This window comes from Solanum dulcamara, chromosome 2 (assembly GCF_947179165.1).
Source record: "Solanum dulcamara chromosome 2, daSolDulc1.2, whole genome shotgun sequence".
Classification (NCBI taxonomy): domain Eukaryota; kingdom Viridiplantae; phylum Streptophyta; class Magnoliopsida; order Solanales; family Solanaceae; genus Solanum; species Solanum dulcamara.
The window spans coordinates 72,491,428-72,499,765 of NC_077238.1; the positions used below are offsets into that span (position 1 = coordinate 72,491,428).

The window sequence follows — 8,338 nt, forward strand, 5'->3', positions numbered from 1 at the left end:
GAAATCAAATATTAGACTTTGTTACTCCAATTTTCCGGTCTTGATTATTTATTTTTCTCGACTCGAAAATTTATTGTTTACAATCATAACCCCTAAATTATATTAATAGTCATGTTCATGATATCATTCAATATTTCATATTATCCTATAAATATAGGCATTATAAAATTTTGTTATAAAAATATGATCAAATTTACATGTACAGTAAAGTTAGAGATATAATAAGGGATATTTCAAAAAATATAACAAAATACAAATTATGAGAATATGGTCATTTGATCCTGCAATAAAAAATTTGGCCATTTGATCCTGTAGTAAAAAAAATGTGTTCATTTGATTCTACAGTAAAAAATGTGCTCTGTAAAATTTAAATCAAAAATAATTTCTTTAACTCTCTTATTTATTGAGAAAAACTTCAAAATTCATTATTTAATTTACTAAATAACAAATTTATGTTAAAAATGTTAAAAAAAGGTCATATATATAAATTTATTTTCTTTCTAACAACATAAATGAGGTGTGAATAAGGATAACAAAGAGTCATATCTTTTCTTTTTTCTTTCTACCATAAAAAAATGTGAATGTATGATTAATGTGTATTTAGTTTATTTTTATTTTAAAAAAATGTTTCTTTTATCACATCAAAGAAAGAGTTATCTTTTGGAGAGTTATTACTCCAATTTGTTTATAATAATTACCATGATAATATTGTAATACTAGAAAAACTTGTATTAATATTGTCAATCTCTATACGATTGAAGTAGGTAAGTATCACACCAAGTCATTAAATAATATCATGACTTATCTTTTACATCTCATTTTACTTTCTGTGTCTAATTTTTTTATTTTCTATTTTAAAGGTATAATCGCAATGGTGATGTTTCACTATCTCAACTTAATTATCTCTTCTCATAATGCTTTATATGAGACAAAAATATGCATTAAATGGGCGTGATACGAATGTCAAATATCAAAAAAAATAATTAAAAAAAGAATCTCTCTAACTTTTGAATTTTGTGCGTAAATATGTCGGTATGAGCATCGAATATCAAAAAAATAAATATATTTTTATTTTGGAGTCATTTATACAAAAGGTCATTTATGATTCAGTAGATTTAATATTATTGGTTGAACCAATAATATTGCTATAAGAATCATTGAATTTAGTATGGGACTATGATAATTGGATAGTCAATTAACTGAAAATTTTTATTTTAACCTTTATATTTTTGTTTTTTCCAACAATTTTAAATTCAAAATGCAGCATGAATTTTTTTTTAACAATTTTTCTGAATAGGTAATATCAAAATCATAACTTAATTTGTATTTTTCCTTTTTATTACATTATTTATTAGAATATTTATCAATTAGTGCCATTAATTATTTAAATATATATATATATTTTATAACCGCTCGAAGTGCGGCTAAGTACACTAGTATCAAAGTAACAAGACTTCTTCGATGTAGGTTTGAACCAAAATTTTAAAATAAAATATAAATTTCATAAATTTTGAGTTATTAATTCGTTTTTCGATGTTATGATTTTTTTTAAACCAAAATTTCGGCAGTAGGCCATTTTATTTCACGCTGGACTTAATGCCCAGAAGTTCAAGGACCCAACAACCCAAATACAAATAAGAGAAATTATGGTAAACCTTTTAAGCATAATTATTCCATATGAGTATAGTTTTCCTAATTAGTTATAATGACAAATATAAAATTTGTCATTATACAAATATTGTAGCGAATTATACAAAACTTGTAGCGAATTATACAAATGTTATACCCATGAATTATTTTTATATTGAAATATACAAACACTGATATACATATGTATTTGTATATCTGACAAGCGAGATTGAGAGAGAGGAGGAGAGAGGTGAGAGAGATCGAGAGAGGGAGGAGAGAGACGAGCGAGAGACAAATTGCATATATATATCTTTCGAGTTGTATATGTATATTTTGTCAAAATATTGTATATATATATAACTGGTATACATATGCGTTTGTATATCTGAAAAGCGAGATTGAGAGAGAGAAGGAGAGAGGCAAGCGAGATGAGAGAGGGAGGAGAGAGGAGAGCGAGATCGAGAAAGGAAGGAGAGAGGTGAGCGAGAGGAGAATTGTATATCTGTCGAATTGTATATGTATATTTATCAAAAAAATGTATAATGGTAACTGATATACATATATATTTGTATATCTGGCAAGTGAGATTTGTCGTACCGCGTAAATAGATAGCTATATTTGCTGCGAGCCATAATTATTTTTAAATTATATCCTAAATGCATACTATACTAGTAAAGTTTGTCATATCGCGTAATTTTCCATACAAATAAAGCATTGTTAAGATAGGCCCAATCCATATACATTTTCGAACCAACTAAAAGAAAACAACCACCCTCATATAGGGTTTCCTAATTGTTGCTCTCATGTTCTCCATCTTGTAATGTATACTCTGAGAGACCATGTCAATCGGCACTTCTGAGTGCTTCTGCATCTTGAAATTGCCCGTAAAGGTGACCATTGTTTTTATTGTTGTCCTCCAGTGGGAGCTTTGGATCCTAAGGGTCTCATATGGGAGCTGAGTTGAACATTTGCGTGCAACATCATGTAAGAACTCACTCCTTCCTTTTATTTTCTGTACTCTTCTTGCTGCTAAAACCTTGTATTTTAGATGTAGGTCCTTCTGAGGGGTTGTTAATGTCCCTGCTATTCTTCCGGTGAGTTCCAGTCTCAAATGTCTTGCCATATTTCTTGATCTGGCTCCCACGGCCCCTACTTTTGATAAAGACTCCCTTTTTAAGCTACCATAGTTAAAGCTCAGTAGCTTATTTTGTCTCCTTGCAGTGTAAAAACCTTTGTTATTAGACCCATGTTTATGATTTGAATATCTAAGCATCCCTTTCATCTGAATTGTTATCGTCCTTGTTTTGATTCTTAATGACCAAACTTGTGCTTCATCTATATTTAGAATCCTTCTCATTCTACTTGTAGCTCTCTGAAGTGATAAGCTTGTAGTTTCTCCTGAATCTCTAGTGCTTTATTAGCTAGCTTATCCGCTAATTAATTTGCCTCCCTGAATGCATGTAGGATTTTCACCTGCATCATGTCGATTACCTTGTGAATTTCATCTATATATCCCACTAGGCTCCAAGGAGTTCTCCATTCTTTAAGAATCATCTTCACAAGACTCTGAGAATCAGATTTTATAATTATATTCTAGATATCCTCCCTTTTACAATGTCTCAAAGCTTTAAGAATAGCAATACATTCAGCCTCCATATTAATAGTTATCCCTATAGCCTCTCCTTCAGCATATACTAGCTCACCTTGTGGGTCTTTGATGCAAAAACCATATGAGCTTTCCCCAGGATTACCTCTACTAGCACGATCAGTATTACATTTCACACATCGTACTGGTGGAAAATTCTATTTAATAGGAAGGTGATGCAATTTAGGTTTATATCCCTGAAGTACTTTGACCATCCCTGCCTAATCTTTTGGAATAGCTATCCAAGGAAACTTCCCCTTGATCGTTTTATGATAAGTGACTTCCTTGCCATGTCTTCTAGCATTCCTCCTTTTCAATAGTTCCTACATGATTATTGATGGAGTAGCTTTATATATCTAGTGTAGTTTTGTAGGAACTTGTGCCTTCCACCATTTAATAATTAAGATAGGTAAGGTGACTCCCTTCATGTTGATACCTGCACATGTAGCAAAAAACCCCCATAGCTTTTGGGCTATAGGGGTAGTTAGTAATAAATGAGTTATGGTCTCCTGAGCATAGGTCTCACAATAATATCTTGATGCTATGACAGTCCTCATCTTCTTTAGATTGTAATCAGTAGCAATCCTACCCTTCCATGCTCTCCATTGCAAGAAGCTCATTTTAAAGGGAGTCCAGGGACCCAAATATCATTCAGCCAGTTCTGTTCTTCCTTTTTCCTTCTCATTATACCATATGCAGATTGAACTGTAAAAGCACCAGAACTGTTAGCCATTCACCAAGCTTTATCATTTTTCCCTTCCCCCAATTTTGAGTCAATGAAATCTATTATGTAGTCTGCCATTTCCTTAGAGATTAACTCTAGGAGTTTTTCTTTATCCCACTCCCCATTTTTTACGAGATTTTTTATTTCTAGGCTCTTATCAATGGCCTCCTCAATGAAAAATAGTGCCCTTTGTTTTGTCCACTTATCATACCAAAAACTTGAGTTGCCTGCTTTCATCTGCCACCAGATCTCATGTTCCACCTCTTCTCTTGTCAATAGCATTTTCCTCCATACTTGAGATGCCCCTGCACCCTTGACAACACTAAGATGGTGTTTTTTACAATATTTGTTCCACATGTAGGTGCTCCAAAGAGAAGCAGAGGAGGTCCTGAAATTCCACCATAATTTTGCAAATAGAGCCTTTGCAACATCATGTAGTGACCAGAATCCAATCCCACCTTCCACTTTAGGATAGCATAAATCCTCCCATTCAACCCAATGTTTTCCCTATCTCCCCCAGTTTTACTCCAAAAGAAACTAGCAAAAGTCTGATGCAACTCATCTAAAATCTTCTTTGGAGTGTTCATAGCTGATAATAGGTACACCACCATTGACTGTAACACATGGCTAATCAAAACCATTCCTCCACAAAAGGATAAGAACTTATTCTGCCAACTCATAACTCTTCTAGTCACCTTCCTCAGCAGATCATCAAAGTGTGATTTGTTCTTCCTACCATAAAAAACTGGACACCCCAAGTAAGTAAAAGAAAAACATCCCATTTTAATACCTATTAATCTTCTTAGTCTGATCCCTATGACAATAGGTTTTTTTTTCATGAAGGTAGAAAAAATTCTTATATTTATTTGCCATCTGACCTGAGATCAATTCATAGTCTCTTAGCACACTCATCATCTTTTTTATTGGGTATCAATCACCTGATAAAAATAAGATTGTATCATCTACATATGAAAGGTGATTAATTTCTGGACTCCATTTAGGCATTCCATATCCCTTAAAGCAAACATCCTTATGTAGATTATTCAAACCCCTAGATAAGCAACAATAAACAGTGTAGGTGATAAAGAATACCAATTATTGAAAATTAGTCTCCAAATCATGTCAATCATTATCTCATTGAATCCAAGCTTCCTTAATACCTTAGTCAAATAAATTCAAGAAACTTTATCATATGCCTTTGCCATGTCAAGTTTCACCACCACATTATGAAATTTATTTCTTAATTTTATCTCTGATGATCTCCTGAGCTAATAAAACATTTTCTATTATACTCCTTCCTTTAATAAATCCTGACTGATTCATTGATATAATGGTAGGAAGAACCCCCACTATTCTCTCATGAAGTACTCTAGAAATAATTTTGTTCCCAAAAATGCTCAAACTAATTGGTCTTAGATCTGCAAAGGAAACAACATGTTCCTTCTTAGGTATAAGAACCAAATTAGTGTAAGTTATGAACTTTGGCAACTTTTGTCCACAGAAAAAGCCTCTAACCATTTGAGTGACATCCTTTCCAATAATCTCCCAATGATTTGTTTGTGATTTGATATAAATTATAGCCAAATCGATTAAGAATTCATTAGTCAACCTTAATTATAAAATTTGTTTAGGGCCTGTTTGAAAAGCTACAATGAACTTAAAATTTGGTGCAATCACACTTTTTGACATATTTGGTAGACCAAATAATTACTTGATAAAAAAGTGCATCACACTCGAGCATAAAATCTTTCACGACCCGAACCCGGGCGATGATAGAGCTTACTATACCCCCACTGTAGACAAGCCTAAAACCCTAACAGATAGAAATTGCGAAAGGCAATAGTTTTAACAACATACAAACAATAAGAGGCAGAAGACACAAAATAGCAAATAAAATGAATGGGCCATGTCATAAATCTGTAATGCGATATAAAATATACAAAAAGGCTCGAAAATGATCAAAAAGACAAACTAACACTGACCAAACCCCGAGCCTAGTATCACCTATACAAGAGCTACTAAGTACTGAAAGCTATATACATATACAAGAGTCCTGACTCGTCAAAATATAAAATATACAAATCAAGCAAAAGAAGGAAGACAACAAGTCTCTGAACGTTGGAAACTCACCACGATCCAAGTCTAGGACAGCTACGGGAGGTCTAGTGTTCATGGTGGGTGGCTTGTGCTGGGAAATGCATCAAAAAAAGATGTAGAAGTGTAATATGAGTACTAAAATATGAGGTACTCAGTGTCACGCCCCGAGAGGGTATTTGAGGCGTGGCTAGCACTCGGAGACCATTGCTGGCCCCAAGCAAATCACTTGGTCTGATTACTCAGCGAAAGACTTGACTCAATAGATAGTTAACTCAAGTGGGCATTAATAAATAAATAATAGGTTAAAAATACTTAAAGTATAATGTAACTCAACATCATAAACTCATTAGTGAAATCATTTTTTTTTTTAGAAAACAGACTCTAAAAAGAAATTCATCTAACTCGACTCTGACACTATCCATGAAGCCTCTATCTCAACACTAGAAAGGTGCCAAGAAAAGTCCAAGGCTACCTCAAATGACTATCCAGATAACGAATAAAAGAACCTATATGAAGCCCTCCCGATGCAAGGAGGTCTCACCAAAAGATGAAGGGGACTTAGTCTTCATTAATACGCCTGTTGAGGACCTCTATCACCTGTATCTGTATCATAAAATGATACATGCCAAATGACGTCAGTACATGAAATGTACGAGTATGTAAAATGACTGAAAACATATAGCCATTTTTAATTATTTTTTCCCTTCATGATTTAGTACGACAGAATAAATAACTATTTGCTCGTCTTTATTGATTTATCAAATTCATCTTCTAAAAGATTACACTCATCAATAATGTACACTATACCTTCAAAATGTACACAATTCATATTTTAATTTAAGAAGAATAGTTGAATGATATTGTTGTTGTATATCGCGAAGGTTTAAAATAATTATATACTTATTGAGTATTTTGTAAGTATTTTCTCTTAAATACGTATAGTGTTTTAAAATATGCATCTTTAGCTTATTTTCATGACTGTTTGAGCACAAAGCATTAATGTTCTTTTTTTTCTTTTCCCAAAAATAGTATCTTGTATATTTCTTTATGAATTCTGATTCTAGATGTTTCGAATGTCCTATTTATTAGTGGAATATTTTTTATTCCCCGAGGTCAATTCGCAGAGTGTATAAGAATATTACTGAATAAGATATATTAGTAATGATGAAATTAGTTATATTGAGATTATTTCTTATTCATTATTTGATTTGTTGCATTAATGAGAATTTTGTCTTTAATTATATTAATCACGTACTAGTTACCCTTGTATTGCTTATACTATACTTTGCTATGTATTAATTTATATCAAATGAAAGATTAAATAATATTATAAATAATACATGTATTAATTTTTCTAATATATCTTTAAAAACGATCGTTAGGAATTTTGTTGGATTCTTGTAGTGTCAAAATCTTTGGCAAGTTGTGCGAGCTCAAATGTAATCACTACAATTTTTTCTTTTTCAAGGATGGGAATTTAGTGCTCAACTAAAGATAGAGAGAGACAGAAGAGGAAATGAAAGTAGTCACATCTGGAGAATTCGTATTATGTTGGGTGAAATTACATTATCACCATTAAAACATATAGTGAAGAAAATTAAAAAAATTTGACTCAGGTGCAGATATTTTGCTCTTTTAAAGGAAATTTAAGCCTACTGAAGCAAAACGTTTTACCTATCGCGACCTAAAAAATCAAGGTCATTATTGCACACATCCAATACCCAACTTGATGTGTAAGCCGAACAATAAATCATATACGAGACTCTCAAAGGAAAAGTTAGGCCACAAATGAAAAAAAAAGTATAACGAAGAATTTCCCAAAATCAGGTGTCATAAGTATAAAGAACATCTAATACAACTTTTAAGTATGCAGTACATCATGAGTCTCTGAATAGAAATGAAGACTGAAATAAAAGACAGAACTAATGGTGATACAGAACACATTATCTCACCACAATTAAGAAATAAGCCTGTCCGCTAGAGGTTATAAACCGCCATGAGGAGTACCCTGACTAAAAATTTGCATCAAAAGTGACACAGAAGTAAGGGTGAGTATAATTCACATGTACTCAGTAGGTTTGACTGTCTGAATATAAGGAATTAATCGAACTTATGAAATAAGCTAAGGAACATTTTCATCTGCATACAAAAAAAATCCCACTCCGATATTGGTGCTGTCAATTTATAAAAAACGACGCAAGTAAAGTAAACATGTATGATCTGAACAGTTCCACATATCATCA

At 32.4% G+C, this 8,338-nt stretch overlaps 1 long non-coding RNA gene across 1 annotated transcript; it reads left to right on the forward strand.

The window, feature by feature from the left end:
• Positions 1–2,389: 2,389 nt before the first annotated feature.
• On the forward strand, positions 2,390–2,908 carry LOC129880697 (uncharacterized). The gene is made up of 2 exons (XR_008765474.1): positions 2,390–2,613; positions 2,678–2,908. It is a non-coding gene; the product is annotated as an uncharacterized LOC129880697 (long non-coding RNA).
• Positions 2,909–8,338: the final 5,430 nt, after the last annotated feature.